The sequence below is a fragment of the Lissotriton helveticus genome, chromosome 2_1 (assembly GCF_964261635.1).
Source record: "Lissotriton helveticus chromosome 2_1, aLisHel1.1, whole genome shotgun sequence".
Taxonomy (NCBI): Eukaryota; Metazoa; Chordata; class Amphibia; order Caudata; family Salamandridae; genus Lissotriton; species Lissotriton helveticus.
Genome location: NC_136059.1, coordinates 535,176,317 through 535,193,749, shown reverse-complemented (window position 1 = coordinate 535,193,749; position 17,433 = coordinate 535,176,317). Strand labels below are relative to the sequence as shown.

Sequence of the window (17,433 nt, the reverse complement as noted above, 5' to 3'; positions counted from 1 at the left end):
TGCTGGGAGTCATATCCACCCACCCCCATACTGTTGGCCTATGCTGGGAGTCATATACACCCACCCCCATCCTGTTGGCCTATGCTGGGAGTCATATACACCCACCCCTCATATGTCTGCACACTGCTGGGAGTCATATCCACACACCCCCATACTGTTGGCCTATGCTGGTAGTCATATCCACCCACCACCATACTGTTGGCCTATGCTGGGAGTCATATACACCCACCCCCATACTGTTGGCCTATGCTGGGAGTCATATACACCCACCCCTCATATGTCTGCACACTGCTGGGAGTCATATCCACACACCCCCATACTGTTGGGCTATGCTGGGAGTCATATCTACCCACCACCATACTGTTGGCCTATGCTGGGAGTCATATACACCCACCCCCATACTGTTGGCCTATGCTGGGAGTCATATACACCCACCCCTCATATGTCTGCACACTGCTGGGAGTCATATCCACACACACCCATACTGTTGGCCTATGCTGGAAGTAATATCCACCCACCCCATACTGTTGGCCTATGCTGGGAGTCATATCCTCCCACCCCCATACTGTTGGCCTATGCTGGGAGTCGTATACACCCACCCCTCCTATGTCTGGACACTGCTGGGAGTCATATCCACCCACCCCCATACTGTTGGCCTATGCTGGGAGTCATATACACCCACCCCTCATATGTCTGGACCCTGCTGGGAGTCATATCCACCCACCCCCATACTGTTGGCCTATGCTGGGAGTCATATCCACCCACCCCATACTGTTGGCCTATGCTGGGAGTCCTCTGCACCCACCCCTCCTATGTCTGGACACTGCTGGGAGTCATATCCACCCACCCCCATACTGTTGGCCTATGCTGGGAGTCATATCCACCCACCCCCATACTGTTGGCCTATGCTGGGAGTCCTCTGCACCCACCTTCATACTGTTGGCCTATGCTGGGGGTCCTATACACCCACCCCTCATATGTCTGCACACTGCTGGGAGTCATATCCACACACCCCCATACTGTTGGCCTATGCTGGGAGTCATATACACCCACCCCCATACTGTTGGCCTATGCTGGGAGTCATATCCACCCACCCCCATACTGTTGGCCTAGGCTGGGAGTCATATACACCCACCCCTAATATGTCTGCACTCTGCTGGGAGTCATATCCACATCCCCCCATACTGTTGGCCTATGCTGGGAGTCATATACACCCACCCCATACTGTTGGCCAATGCTAGGAGTCATATACACCCACCCCTCATATGTCTGCACGCTTCTGGGAGTCAAATCCACACACCCTCATACTGTTGGCCTATGCTGGGAGTCATATACACCCACCCCCATACTGTTGGCCTATGCTGGGAGTCATATACACCCACCCCCATACTGTTGGCCTATGCTGGGAGTCATATACACCCACCCCTCTTATGTCTGGCGAATGCTGGGAGTCCCCCCATTTCACATGAGTTGTTTGTATACTCACCAGGCTCCACGACTCCATCAATTCCATGTACTCCCACCAGTGGTAGCAGGGCCATGACCTTCTCCTCTCAGGGCTGGAACTGTACTGGTCTGCGAGGACCACCACCTCCAGTGTGGTGGCTATTGGCGTAGTCCTCATCCATCTTGCGTTTGACCATCCTCCGCAGATCGTACCACCTGGCCTGGCAATCATTCCTGGTGCGCCTGATGGGTGCAACAGAATTGACCCTATTGACGATCCTCTCCCACAGGCTTGTTTTGTCAGCTATGCTGGTTCGTCAGACCAATGCGCCAAACAGCTGTGGCTCTACTCTGATGACTTCATCTGCAAGGATCTCCATCTCCTGGTTTGTGAACTTTGGATTCTTTGGTGCAGACATGTTGTGGGGCATATGTGATTGGGGGGTGACGGTGTGTATGGATGGGGGGTTGTGGGTCTGAATGTGAAAGGGGTGTGTGGGTCTGAATGTGATTGAGGGTATGTGTGAAGGTGGATGTGTGAGGTTGTTGGTGTGTTGTCAGTCACTGTAGGTAAATGGGTATGTTGCAAAGGATGCTGGTTTGTGTGTGTGGGCCCTTTTTATTGGTCCATTTGTGGGTGTGGCTTAGTTAGAATTTTTTGGTAGGTGTGTTATATGGGGTGGGTCTGGTTGGGCCCTCTGTTTGCCACTTTGGATTTGGCCAGGACATTGCTTTGCAATGGTTTGTAGACAGGAGATATGTTTTGTGGTGTTGTGTGAGTCTTTTGCACACTCCTTGTGCTGTTTTAGGGGTACGCGTGTGTTTTTTTGAGGGGGGATTCGATTTGTACTTTATTGTGTGGCTCTGTCATACGCGACGCATTTACGGGGTACGCGTGCGCTTCGTTGAGGGGGGTTTATTTAGTTCTTTATTGTGTAGCTCTCTCATACGCGACGTTTTAACAGGGTATGCGTGCTCTTCATTGAGGGTGGGTTCGTTTAGTTCTTTATTGTGTAGCTCTCTCATATGTGACGTATTTACGGGTACGCGTGCACTTTGTAGAGGGGGGGTTTGTTTAGTTCTTTATTGTGTATCTCTCTCATACACGACGTATTTCCAGGGTACGCGTGCGCTTCGTTGAGGGGGGTTCGTTTCGTTCTTTATTGTGTATCTCTTTCATATGTGACGTATTTGCGGGGTACGCGTGCGCTTCATCGAGGGGGGGTTCGTTTCGTACTTTATTGTGTATCTCTCTCATACGTGACGTATTTGCGGGGTACGCGTGCGCTTCGTTGAGGGGGGTTTGTTTTGTACTTTATCGTGTAGCTCTCTCATACACGACGTATTTGCGGGGTACACGTGCGCTTAGTTGAGGGGGGTTTTGCTTTTTATTTGATTGTGCGGCTCGCTCATACGCGATGTTTTGCGTACATATAGCAGTTCATACGCGATATAGCGTTCACGGTCTCCGATCTGGATCGTACTTGGCATGTCGTACGCCATGTTTACAAATCGTACGGTTTAGTAGCCGAGTCCGTATCGTACGGTTCTTCGCTAGTTTTTCATACGGTTCGTAAACATTTCAGACGGAATCTTTGGAAACGGATCGTACTACGCAATTTGGACAGCTTTGTACGAATCGTACGGAAACGGCTACAAATAAGAATCGTAGGGCAGTTTACTTTCCCGAATCGGAATCGACCCCTTAGTATACAGAAGTAAACTATATTGTTTACAAATAAGTTTCTTGTGTTGTTAGCTGTGCCTGTCAGCATATGATTGAGATAAAGCTGCATGTATGTAAACTAAAAGTCAGTCTGAGAAGTACAACAAAGTCTCTTCACAAAACAAATCCTTGTATTGTATTAGTTGGCTGATACTGTTTTTTGCAAAAGGATAAGAATGTTTATATATATATGCTGCAGGCAAAATAAAGCTGTGCCTGTCAGCATATGTAGAACATCAGCAGGCATGGATTAGCGGTGATACATGGCACTACTTACAATAAGATAAAAATAAGACTCACAATAAACTTAGTGAGCTTGGAAGGTGAAAAACTTGCTTCTTCCTTGACAGGCTTTATTTAAAAAAAAATATGAGGCACAGATCCACGCTTTGACTTTGACCTCAGAAACTTGACAAACTCTCAGGAATGGAGAAACAAGTCAGAGGATGTGAACACCACAGCCACCGCCTCAGCTTTCAGAACATGGACTTGCCAGACCCCTCTCCACACCGCTGCTCAGGAAAGCGAAACCGCATCACACAGCTGACGAAGAAGGCAGTCTTTCGGGAAACATTGTGCAGCTGCTGGATGCAGCGGACACTCCGGAGAAGCTCCACGTAGCTGCTCAGAAGGGGAGGAACCACACCAACCGGCTGACGGAGAGACAATCTTCTGGAATACTTCGCAGCCACTCGTCACACCAGACGCTCGGAAAAGCACAGCCACAGGCCATCTGAACTGGCACCAAAACAAAGAAGAATGCGAGGCAGACTCTTCCTCAAACAAACATACAGGCTGTCCCATTGGTAGTAAAACTATGGACGAGGTTACCAGTAGATTAGGGTCTATTGGATCTGACTTAAAGGTGTGCCCGACAGGGTTTTGGTTACGGTGCCTTTAAAAACATTGCTCAATCCATGTTTTCAACATGAGCCGTCCTCACTCTTTCCCACCCCAATCTGGATACCTCCCGTCCCACTGCACTCGGCTCTCTGCCGCAGCTCTCCAGAGTTGCGGCCGCTCTTCAGCTTCCTCCGGTGGTGCCCACCACTCCTTGCACCAGGCTCCGGCTGTCTCCTTCAGTCAGTGACGTCCTCTGATTCCGTGATTCTGAGTTTTCTTTGGCTTCAGCCCTGTCCTTTTCCTCACTGATGACTTATGGGCACTGTGTCCTTTTCTCCTGCTCTTTCCTTCTGTTATTGGGCCGTTCCCACAGTCCCTGCTTATGGAGACGAGAGCCAGTTTTTACTGTTGCCAGTCTTCTCCTCACGATAGTCTCTTCTTTATTTTTCCTGCAGGTACCTAACTGATGCTGAGAACCAGAAGAAGAGGGGTCCCGGACGTACATTCGGTAAATTGGGGATTTTAAGGCAGAATTCCTCACAGGCGTATGTAAGTTTTAGCATCAGACAGCACCCATGAGAAAATGCTGACCTTTGCACAATGGAAGTCATTTTTGACATTGAGGCGCACTCATCGTACACTTTGGAAAAACTGGCTCAACTCCGGGAGAACGTCAGGTTTAATTGGCTTGACATGCCATAAAAGGACTCATCATTGCAAGACCAGAAGGTAAACAGTGTGTTTTGAGCAATAGTTCCTTTCTGCATTTTCCACTAGTGCACAGACATTATGCTGTACATTTTGCAAAATAAATTCAGCAGTGCACTGCACACATTTTTAAACATGTTAATTATTGTGAATACATAAACAATGATGTGTTTCAATAAAAACGTCACCTCTTTGCTTCACACAAGTGATAGTGGCTTGCAGATGACCATAAATCAAAATGTATTAACAATAAGGAAATATATAAGCCAATATCCTAGTTCAATTCAATACATGGTCATATCATAACAACAATGGTGTTATTTTAACTACTACTGTGTTTAAAAAAAAGTATTTTTTCTTCTTTTCTCTATTAGATGTCACTACATTTCTCTTGTGGTATACATTATCAATCAATCAATCAATCAATCAATCAATCAATCAATCAATCAATCAATCAATCAATCAATCAATCAGTATTTGTAGAGCTCACACTGTTATCCCTAGGGGCATCTGGGCGTGGTGGAGCTGTGTCTCTGTCGAAAAGCCAGTCTTGAGCTTCTCCCTGAACTCTGCCAGGGTCGGAGCTGTATGGAGATGAAGAGGCAGGGCGTTCCAGGTCTTAGCGACGATGTAGGAGAAGGAGCGCAGCCTGCTGCGGCTGCGATGGATTTAGGGGTGTGTGCAAGGGTCAGTGCGCCAGAGTGTAGGTGTCTTGTAAGCAGGTGGAAGTTCAGTCTATGGTTGATGTAGCAAAGTCCTTAGTTGTGTAGGGGTTTGTAGGCGTGCATGAGGATCTTGAACTGACATCTCTTCTTAAGAGCTAGGGCTCTCGCCAGGAGACCACTGCAGCTTGTACCATACATTCCCGCTAGGAGCGCTGCCAAGGATAGTCACAACAGAACTACTAACCATCACACTTCTACAAGTGTGTCAACTCAGACTGTTTCAGCCCCCAAAGCTATAAGAATGGATTGGGCAGCAGGTAATAGTAATTTTTAATGTATATTGTATTAATAATTAACTGTTGTTGTGGTTATCTCTAAATTGGCCAGACAGAGCCACCTTGTGGCAGACTGTCACAAGCTCTGATGCTGACAATTAAGTGTTGGTGCTGAGCACTGGAAACCACATGCTCAAATTAAGCACTGGTCTGTAGTCTTTTGTGGAGTTGGGTGGAGATTCCTGAATAGAGAGCGTTGTCGTAGTGTAGTTGGCTGGTGATGAGGGCCTGTGTGATGGTCTTTCTGGTATTGAAAGGGAATCCATCTAAAGATTCCACGGAACATGCGGAGTGTGTGGAAGCCTGAGGATGCCACTGCATTGACCAGTCATTTCATTGTCAGTTGCCTGTCGATAATGATGCAGAGGTTGTGCGCATGGTTTTTCGTTGTGTACATTGGCCCAAGGTCTGCTAGTCACCAGCTGTAGTCCCATACGGAAGTGTTATTTTTGAAGATCAGCACTTCTGTTTTGTCAGAGGTGAGCTTGAGGCAGATGTCTCTCTTTGTTTATTTTTTAAACAAAATCTTATTGGTTTTACAAGCATCTATTCAGTATTTACATTGGATATTTCTGTATTCTCAGTGCCATCAGTGGCCAACACTTTGTTCCTGTTTAGGGTCTTCTATTTTAGTGAGTGATTTCCAGGATCTGGGTCACTCCGATATACAATGAGAAACAGGTCAACCGGTACTAGCATTATGTCTAATAGATCGTCTAGGCCTAGAACTATATCCTACAGACGACAGAACAGTGACAAACCCTCCCTTCCCATCCCCCAGAGTGCCATAGTTGAGTAGAAAGTGGAGGTGTGGCTACCCTCTTCTCAGTTCTGTCGGCTGATACCAACATTTCCACTTGTACCTTCAACTGCTAGGTTCGCAAAGTGTGTTACACTCATCTATAGGGGAGAATTGGTCCTTCTTAGCCCATTGATTAAACCTTCCCAAGCCTCTCAACCGCACTGTACTTAATCAGCTAATTTCCTCTAGATCATCAGTTTGAGGGCCATTCCCGTGCTTTAGTTCCCCCACCACTGCCGCCAAAGCTCTGGCTGCCTCTAGTGAGTCCTGACCTCACTTGGCATTTCTAATACTTTTTTTTGATACATTTTATTTTCTGATAAAGCAGTGCAAATACAGCAGATAATCAAAATATTAAATTCAATCCATCCAAACAAAACAAAGTTTCATTTGAAATAAGAATCAGTCAATTAATATATTAATTATATAAAGCAGTATGTCATAGGCTAGAGAGTGAAATAAAATAAAGGCTAACAGCATAGATCAACCCAAATTCTTTTTTTTAGAATAAATTAGATCTGTTTATACACTACATCAAAGTTTACCAAAAGCCTTAAGGGTTATTCCAATTGAGTAAATGATATAACCCACAAATCCTATTCCCTTTAATCCTACTATTTCTGCCTCTTCTTTCATAGAGTGCTTTTTCCAAATTATATATATGCAAAAATCGTCCCTTCCACTGCTGAAAGGTTGGATGTTGCGGATCGAGCCAGGCTGAGGTGACACATAGCCTAAAAACTGCCATCGCTATAAAGGTGAGTTCTACCCCGTTGTTCCCCTCTAGATCATTTACACCTAATAACATCAGCTGAGGTGTGAGAGGGACATCCTCATTTAAAATCTGCTGTAAAAACCTGATATTTCAAGACCTCTAGGTACTATGAGAGGACAAATGACAAAAATGTGTATTATATCCGCACAGTATGTCTTACAACTAAAACAGTGAGCTCCCTCCATTCCTCCCCATCTAGCAATTTTCACCAGCATTATGTAAAGATCAAATAAAGTCTTAAAATGTTGGGACTGCAAATTGGCCGAGCACAGTACGGCATCCCCTAATTCTAGTGATCTCAAAAAACAGGTTTCCGTGACCCCTAACTTATCCTGCTATCTCTACCTATGCTTAGCTAAATCATCTGGCACTCCTCCCCGCAGGCATCTATATAGTTGCACAATTGAAGAACCCGAACTGATAGTTAGCAATTCCATTAGGGATACCTGCCCAAAACCTGCAGCACCACCACATTTTTTAAGCAGAAAATGTCTCAGCTGCAGAAATTAAAAAAAATCCGAGGGGCCAATACTAATTCTTTCCCTAATTACGTCAAAAGAGGCAATGTGGTTCCCAGCCAGAAGGTCCCCTATCCTGTATAAGCCACCTTTTCCCCACCTTACGAAACATGCATCATGTAGCGCCTTTGGAAGCTGATCATTCCCTATCATAGGAGAGTACCTGCTAAACCTCCCAACCCCAAGTTTCTTCCTAACGCCTGCCCAGTAACGAAAAGCTGTGATTAATATCTTAAATCGTGTTTTTTTTTTAAATAGCTTGCTTCATAGAATTACAGAAGGCAGCCATTAGCCCGGGCTCTCATCAATATCTCATATATTGACAAAACATGGCGGGGTCATCACTATCCTTTTCTTTAACACCAAAGAGAGGCCAGTAATATTGCAGTGAGGCCCCTAAATACTATAACTTGCGAAGCGGAAGTCCCCATCCCCCTCTATCCCTAGGTAAGGCTAGAAATACGATGGCTCTCCTAGTCTTTCGATAGGACCAAATAAATCTAGCTACCTCCTTCTCCAATTGCCTAAACCAGAAGTTGTGAATTTTCAAGGGAATCGTGTGGAATATATATAAAAATGTTGGCAAAATCATCATTTTAATGAGATTACACCTCCACGTTCAGATTATCCCATCGATGGAGGTCCTTCTTGATTTTCCCCATTATAGGAATAATGTTTATGGAATTTTTAATCCTGACCTCTCCATCACCATAGTACCTCCCTTTTCCAGCTTTCTGGACTGGGTCCTCTCTGTCCCTTCCAGTTTCTGGCTATCTCTCATATAGCCAGGGGAAGCGCCAGGTCCTGAAATCCACTAGTGACTCTAGTCTTGGGAGTATGTGGGAAACAATGGAGGAGGCAGTGTTGTGGTGTACTGTGAACCTCTCTGTCTAGCACCCCAGACAGCGTGTCTGTGACTGTTTTCCCCAACAAAACACAGGTTCGGGAAACTCTAAAACATATGGAGGAACTTTGCCCCTACCTCTGCACACGAGGGCATTTAGCATCCATTGTTGCAAAGTAACGGTTTATCCGTTCCGGAATAAGGTATGCTTTATGGAGGAATCACTGACAAAATATCGATGGACAAAATATTGTGTTCCCAAAATATCGGGTCATAAATATTGATGTAAAAAATATCAACATCCTATCTACATAATGGTAAGTACTAAAATATCAAACAAATATATGGTTGTTAAAAATACCAAAGAAAACAATATCATTTTTTTAAAATGTATAAAAAAGAATGTAAAATAAATAAAATAATACATATAACAATAAAAATATTTGAAATTATTAGAAAATGTTAACAATTATAAATAATAAATGTAGTGTAAAAATAAATTAAATATACATATATAATATGTAATATATATTTACTTAATAATAATTAAGTCATTATTTTATAAAATTATAAAATGTTACAGATATTTTTTTAAATACATACATATATATATATATATATTTATATATATATATATATGTATATGTATATATATATATATATATATATATCACGCTCGGTGGGGAGGTCCAACTAGTAAGCCGCACTCTGACACACGACAGCTTTTCCCAAAAACAGCTTTATTTAGTATGAACAGCCATTCTTTCCAGTTCAGTAACAATGCACCGCTGCCCTGACGCGTTTCGAGATTGTCTCTTTATCAAAGGGTGGAGCGGTCCAAGTGCATGCTGGGCATTACCTTCCAAATTTATGCGATATCGTACGCCATCAATTGGCCACACGTTGCTTACTGGGAGGTGTAGAAGAAACGGCATAGTGATTCATTCCCAAACCACTTCCCGCTTTAGTAGTAACTGGAAGTGGGTGTGTCCGCGGAGGGAACACAGAACATCGGAGCACACTGATGTGCTTGAAACGTTGTGGTGGACTAACTTACCATTACAACACTGTTATAATTGTGATGACAAAACGGAACTCACTACGAGAAATGAACTTACAAATTACTCGTCCCATAAATCACTTGGATGTGGTCGAAGGCTACTAAGCGGACACACCCACTTCCAGTTACTACTAAAGCGGGAAGTGGTTTGGGAATGACTCACTATGCCGTTTCTGTCACCATGGCCCAGGAGGAAGATGCGAACAGCATCGAAATGCGTCGGCGAAACAGAAGAAAATACGGTGTTTGTGTACCTCTGAAGAGCAATACATTAGGACATTTCCCACCTGCTGTGTGTGCCTTCCTTGTCAAGAGCCATTGAAAAACAAACAATTATCACGACTGCTCGTCGTGTGGAAGAGCACCGCCTATAGAGGGAGGAAGGAGCCGCTGGAGATAGGAGGCGCACTAATCAAGGAAATTCTGTTTAGAAGTCGGCGCAGCAGGATTGCCATCACTGCGGAGGGAACACAGAACATCGGAGCACACTGATGTGCTTGAAATGTTGTGGTGGACTAACTTACCATCACAACACTGTTATAATTGTGATGACAAAACGGAACTCACTACGAGAAATGAACTTACAAATTACTCGTCTCATAAATCACTTGGATGTGGTCGAAGGCTACTAAGCGGACACACCCACTTCCAGTTACTACTAAAGCGGGAAGTGGTTTGGGAATGACTCACTATGCCGTTTCTGTCACCATGGCCCAGGAGGAAGATGCGAACAGCATCGAAACGCGTCGGCGAAACAGAAGAAAATACGGTGTTTGTGTACCTCTGAAGAGCAATAAATTTGGAAATTTCCCTCCTGCTGTGTGTGCCTTCCTTGTCAAGAGCCATTGAAAAACAAACAATTATCACGACTGCTCGTCGTGTGGAAGAGCACCGCCTATAGAGGAAGGAAGGAGCCGTTGGAGATAGGAGCCGCACTAATCAAGGAAATTCTGTTTAGAAGTCGGCGCAGCAGGATTGCCATCACTGCGGAGGGATCACAGAACATCGGAGCACACTGATGTGCTTGAAACGTTGTGGTGGACTAACTTACCATTACAACACTGTTATAATTGTGATGACAAAACGGAACTCACTACGAGAAATGAACTTACAAATTACTCGTCCCATAAATCACTTGGATGTGGTCGAAGGCTACTAAGCGGACACACCCACTTCCAGTTACTACTAAAGCGGGAAGTGGTTTGGGAATGACTCACTATGCCGTTTCTGTCACCATGGCCCAGGAGGAAGATGCGAACAGCATCGAACGAAATGTGTCGGCGAAACAGAAGAAAATACGGTGTTTGTGTACCTCTGAAGAGCAATAAATTAGAAAATTTCCCACCTGCTGTGTGTGCCTTCCTTGTCAAGAGCCATTGAAAAACAAACTTTTATATATATATATATACACTTGATCAGCGCCCACTTGGGCAAAACACTAATTAACTGCGAGATCTACTGTACTACTACACTATTGTGCTCACTATTGTATTTACATGCAACTCAACCATGTTTATACAAGTAATTCACAGGTGATGTGGATCGTTTTCAAGCCCACTGGGGCATTATTTCACGCATGCATTACATCCGCAGCATGAGTTGACGGGGTATCAAAACTGTTAACATAGCATCTACTCTGTCACCGGGATTAACACGATAACTGCATAGCACCAGGTGGTTGTCAGTGCCTTCAGTTTTAAATTACACAGGCAACGTGAGTTTGCGCCAGTACATGAACGTTATTATGTTTTTCTTTTTGAAAACTGTTTAAGTTTAGAAACATGGTTTTTGAATCATGCACAATTTTGAAAACAATGATCTAGGCATTATCAAGACCGATCGAGCAGTATTGCAATATGTATCACGTTTTGCATCTAATCACGTGACTGTTTCCTGTTTTGATTTACTGTAACGAGGAAATTATATTCTTGATTTAATCATAGGGTCTATCATGAACCTTAGAATTATCGTGTATAAGTCATTTCTGAATTCCTATTTAGGTTACTGAACCGATATACACAGTCATTTCTTGAGAGGGAGTCTGTTTTTCATTTCATGACCATGTGACTTTCACTTTATTTACTTGCACTACAACAATGTTTATTGCCCGTGATGAAGGAGTGACTACAACTCCGAAACACGTTGGACATCGTGCCTGAATAAACTTCCTTGCACTGAGAAATTTGTGGCCATGGCTCCTTTGTTGTAAAACTCGACGTGAACTTTGTGAGTTTTCCTCGGGGTGACAGCGTGTTTGGTATAGAGGGGGTGGCTACCCCAGCCGTGTGCCCGCCGGATTTGTGGCTTGGGTCAGCCCGACTTTTGTGTTTCATATATATATATATATATATATATATTCACTGAAAAAACCATAGGTTTCACACCAGTTATAGTTAGCTGGAAATTTTACTCGCATAAAACCATTGAAATTCCCACATTATAGTTAGTTGGACTCACTATAACTTGCGCGTGCAATGCACTGCTGATGACGTCACATATTACATCACTCATGACATGGTCAGTGACATCACTCATGACATCACTGATGACACCATCCAGTGAATGTGTATCTTTTTAAAAAATAAATATGTGTTATATATGTATATGTAAAAGTTGATGGAAGAATAAATGTTTAAATAAGTGTTCACATGGATGTTTTTAAAAAAAAAAATTGATTGGTTAACTGGTTTAATAAGTGTATCTTAGTGAATACATATATTAGAGAGTAATGTTTAAATATTTAAATATATGTATTAGTGTTTCACTTTGTGTATAAGTGGCTGCATGGGTTGGTGAGTAGCTACATGTGTATGTATATGGGTTATTAGATTTTTTTCTTAGTATCAGTATGATTGTTTGTATGGTTTGGTGGGGGTATTACTTAGCACATAGATGCATGAATGACTGACTCTCTCTTTGTATGTGTTTTGAAGACAGCATATGTGCAGGACTGTATGGGTGGATGAGTGTGTATATGTGTGTGTTAGTGAGTGAATGACTGTCTCACTAGTGTCTTTATCAGTAACTACATATGTTTTAATCTAGTATATGTGAATATTAATGTATATAAGTGAGTATATGTGAGAGTGGATTGTAAGAGTTCCTGTTTAAATTAGTATGTGTTTCTATGAGTGATTGTTTAAGAGAGTAAGTATGTGTAAGTTTCCTTAGAAGTAAAGTGGTAGTGTGTATAGCTGTATATGCAAATAAATGGATGTTCAATAGTTTATTTGCATGTGTGAGTATGTGTGAGAGTATCTTTTGGATGACTGTCGGTGTGTAAGAGGATGTATAGGTGTATCACTACAAATGATGAGAAAGTATATGTATGAGAGACTATATAGAACTGTTGGTGAATGAGTGGATGTGTATATAGATGGTGGAATTATTGAATTGGTTGTTGTAACTGGTATGGGTATCTCCATTTTTTGAAAATTTTAGTTTCTATTTTTGAATATGTGTTTCAAGGGTTACATTACAGTGAAAGGAGGTCTGTCACTCTGTCACAAGGATGGTGTCATCAGTGATGTCATGAGTGATGTCACAGACCATGTCATGAGTGATGTAATATGTGACGTCATCAGCAGTGCATTGCACGCGCAAGTTATAGTGAGTCCAACTAACTATAACGTGGGAATTTCAATGGTTTTATGCGAGTAAAATTTCCAGCTAACTATAACTGGTGTGAAACCTATGGTTTTTTCAGTGACTTTAATAGGTTTTTTAAATGCTAATTCCTAACTATAACTGGTGTGAAACCTATGGTTATTTCAGTAAATTTCATAGGTTTTTTAATAGCAAATCTCTATAGGTATGAAATGTAATATTTTTTATAATGAATTTTATAATTTATAATGATGTATTATTTTTTTTTATGTTTATTATTATTTTTTTTTAATTTTTGTGCCCCGGAGCGCTCCCGGAGCACGTACCGATGCGCTCACCGGTGAGCGCAGTGTTACGGCGCGGCCCAGGGCGCGTACCGGTAAGCGTCCCGTTAGCGCTATTGCCGCGAACGAAAACAACATCGTGACGTATCGCGTAGCCGCGTGATGCGTCATATGACGCATGGCGTAACCGCAATGTAAGCGCCGCCGGGTGCGCCCCTGGGCGTGACTACGGGCGCGCCCCGGAGCGCGACTACGGGCGTGCCCCGGGGCGCATAGCAAAAGCGCGTCGGGTCATGTGATCTGAAAATAACACTTTTCATTGCTTCAGATCAGTTTTGGTTTCCAAATGATGAAAGCCCGGATCATGTGACTTGAAAATAACACTTTTCATTGGTTCAGAACAGTTTTGTTTTCCAAATGATCAAAGCCCCACCTTTTTTCCTCATTCTCACTTTGTTATTTGAGTGAGGAAGACCTGCTTTTTCCTTACAGAGATGGCTACAGTCATATCAGCAGCTGGAGCATCTGCCCCACCACCACCACCATCAAAAAGACCACCAGAAGATCACATTGGTGGTCAAGAAGAAGAGGAGGATGATGAAGAGGAGGAACAGCCAAGGGTCTTCCTGCCTGAAGATAATCCCCCATACAAACCCAAAGAGCACTTCATATGGGAGTATTTCAAAATCCCAAGGGATTTTTAAAAAGTCAACGCTGCGAACGTGACTTGTCTGATCTGTGGTGCTGAGCTGTCCAGGGGGAACCCTAACAAAAAATATTCCTTTGGGAATCATACGATGATTCGGCACATGATGCGTTTGCACCCTAACAACTATTCTGCAGCAGAGGTTAGGGACCTCTGCAGTAAGCTACCCCAATCAACAGCCAGACCCTCAACATCGAAAGAACCCACTCCATCGGGTCCAGAGGCAAGGGAGACAGTCCCAAATATACAAACAAAGGGGCCTTTTATGATGGCGGACGGACCTGAGTCCGTCCGCCACCATAGAGCAGGAGGGAACCTCCGCATTGCCTGCGGAGTTCCCTCCTGTGCAATTAGGATGTGACCGCCACCCTGGCGGTCACATCCTCTATTTTTACCATTGCGGCGGGTGCGGCTTCAAGCTGCATCCGCCGCAATGGTAAAAATGCATACATTGCATTTGTATGCAGAAAGCGGCAGGCACCGTGCGGTGCCTGCCGCTTTCTGCATACAAATGCAGGGGGGTACCATAGGTACCCCCCATGTGCATCCTCCACCCCCCCTTCACCTAGGGGGCCCGCAATGGGCCCCCGCAGTGAAGTTACACATGCTTTTCCACGGCGGAAAACCCGCCGTGGAAAAGCATCTTTTAACACCTTCAGCGCTACCGCGTTTACCTGCCCTGCGCTGAGAAAGGAGTAAATGGCTTGTTTGTGACAAAGCCAGCTCGTCATGAGCGCAGGGCAGGTAACGCCCATGACGAGCTGGCTTTGTCATTAGCGTCGAAGTGGTTAAAGCCCTTCCTAATATGGCGGACGGTGTCTGAGAGACACCGCCACCATATTAGAGCTTTTCCGTCGCGGTTGTAAGCCAACCACGGCGGAAAAGCTGCGGACGGAAACCAGGACCCACCAGCCATCCTAATGTGGCGGTGGGTCTTTGGTGGGTCCGCTGCGGTTTTTCCGCATCCTCTGGGCCGGCGGTGGCTTCCGCCGGCCCGGAGGATGCGGAAAAACCGCAATCATAATAGGCCCCAAAGTTTGGGGATTACAAAATTGTTTGCATATATTGCAACAAAACAATTAATTATGGTCAGCAAAGCATCACACTAATTAATGTTGCTATGGATAACCACAAATGCCCGAGGAAACCATAATTTTTCCAGATTTTTTTTGTGCTCCAGTTGAGCCATTTTCAATTCCCTGTTTTTTGTTTCTCCCCAAAGAAAATACAAAAAAAATATAAAACTGTTCAGAAAAGCCAAAAAAAGGAAAAAAAATCAAAAAAACAATAAAAAAATATAAAACAACAAAAAGAATTAAAAAAACTGTTCTTTTTAGAACTACCTCTAATTTATAAAAAAAAAACATTTTTAAAAAACTCTGTAATTCTTTTTTCTCAACGGTACGCATAACGGTACGCTCCCGGTACGCGTACCGGGGCGCGCACCCAAAAAAAAAAAAGAAAAAAAAAAGAATGAAGGAGTGAGCATGAGGGAAAGGGACTGAGAGACTTATGTTAAGAGAAAGAGAGCTAGAGGGAACAACACAAAGGGACTGTGTATTAGATAGTAAAACAGTGAGGGAGGATTAGAAAAGAGAAGTGACTCTAAGTAAAGAGCGGTAAAAGAGGGTGGATAAAAGCGAATAAGGGTAAGACATGGAGAGTGACAGACAGAAAGGAGAGAGACAGTAAAGGAAGGAGTGACTGAAAGGGAGTGAGTGAAGCAGCAAACAAAGGTAAGTGAGGGAGTGTGGGTGAGTTGTAGGGAGTGAGCATGACAAAAGAGTATTGACAGATTGAGGGGAGAGAGACAGCGATGATAAGAGAGACAAAGTGAGGGAACGGAAGTGAGGAACTGTGAGGACAGACGGACTGAGAGAAGGAGTGACAGGAGTGAAGTAAATAATTAAGGGAAAGGGAATGAGTGAGGGAGCAAAGGAAGGGAACAGAGGGTAAGGGAAGTAAAGCAGGAGGACTGAAAGGAGTTGAATGTGCGAGGGGAGTTAGGGAAAGGGGAGTAAACATGGAGGATAAGAATAAGTGAAGGAAGCAGAGTAAAGAAATAGGAGTGAGGTAGGGTGAGAGAATAATAGTGAGGTTAAAGGAAAGGGTGATGACAAACTACATTTTTTAGTCATACATACCATATAATTAATGTAACTTTAATTACATTTTTTTACTACACTTTGTATCTGTGAAAGAGAGAAGAAAAAATAACTTATAATTAATAAAATATGTATTTTAAAATAAAAGATACAAATGAAGAGGTTAAAAATCATAACAGTGTATTAAGAAATAAAGTAAGAGTGAAGGACACATAAAGGGAAATAAAGTAAGGTAGAAGGTCAAAAAGAGGGAAAAAGAAACAGAAGGAGAGCAAATTACTAAGAGTAAGGCATATTGATTCACTGACAGAGAGGAAGAGAAGAAGTGAGAAATGAACTGAAGGTAAGAAAGATACTAAAAGAATGTGAGTTAGCAAAACTAAATCAGGAAACAGGAGTAAGGAAAAAGATAATGACTGAGAGGGAAAGGAGTCTAATTAAGGATGCATTTAGAAGAATGAGGAATGGAAGATAACTGAGAGTAAGTGAAGGAGAGTCATAGAGTGAAGGGATGAAAGGAGAGAGGATAATATAGAAGGATTGAGGGAAAAGGAGTGAGGAAGTTAGTAGACAAAGAAACTAAGGGAACGACTGAGTAAAGTGGAGTACAATGAGTGAGGAAAGGAAATGAGTAAGGAAGCAAAAAAAGGAAAGAGAAGAGAAGAGGACTAAAACAGTGGTACTGAGAGAAAGTGATTCGGTGATGAAAGTAAAGAGAAGGACACTGAAAGATAGGAAATGAGGGGTAGTAATGGAACCAGAGTAAAAGAAATGGGATGAAGAACGGTGAGAGAGGAGCAGTGAAGTTGTTGTAAGAGAAATGATAGAAGGTAGATAAACACAAGGGAACATAACACAAGGAGAGTGAGGGACTGAGGACATAGAGGTAGTGAACGGAAAATAGAGAGAAGAGGTCAAAAGAAAGGAGCAAACAAAGATAAGCGAGGGAGAGTGGGTGAGTTATAGTGATAGAGTGCGACAACACTGCTCAGTGAGTAAAGAGGAATTAC

The 17,433-nt window shown here is 43.3% G+C and overlaps 1 long non-coding RNA gene across 1 annotated transcript in view; it reads left to right on the top strand.

The window, feature by feature from the left end:
- The window catches only part of LOC144819413 (uncharacterized), an 88,069-nt gene extending 80,799 nt beyond the window's left edge, over nucleotides 1-7,270 (top strand). The window contains exons 2-3 of the long non-coding RNA XR_013607354.1: nucleotides 4,471-4,523; nucleotides 7,164-7,270. This is a non-coding gene — a long non-coding RNA (uncharacterized LOC144819413). The remainder of the gene's footprint in view (nucleotides 1-4,470; nucleotides 4,524-7,163) is intronic.
- The last annotated feature ends 10,163 nt before the right edge of the window (nucleotides 7,271-17,433 follow it).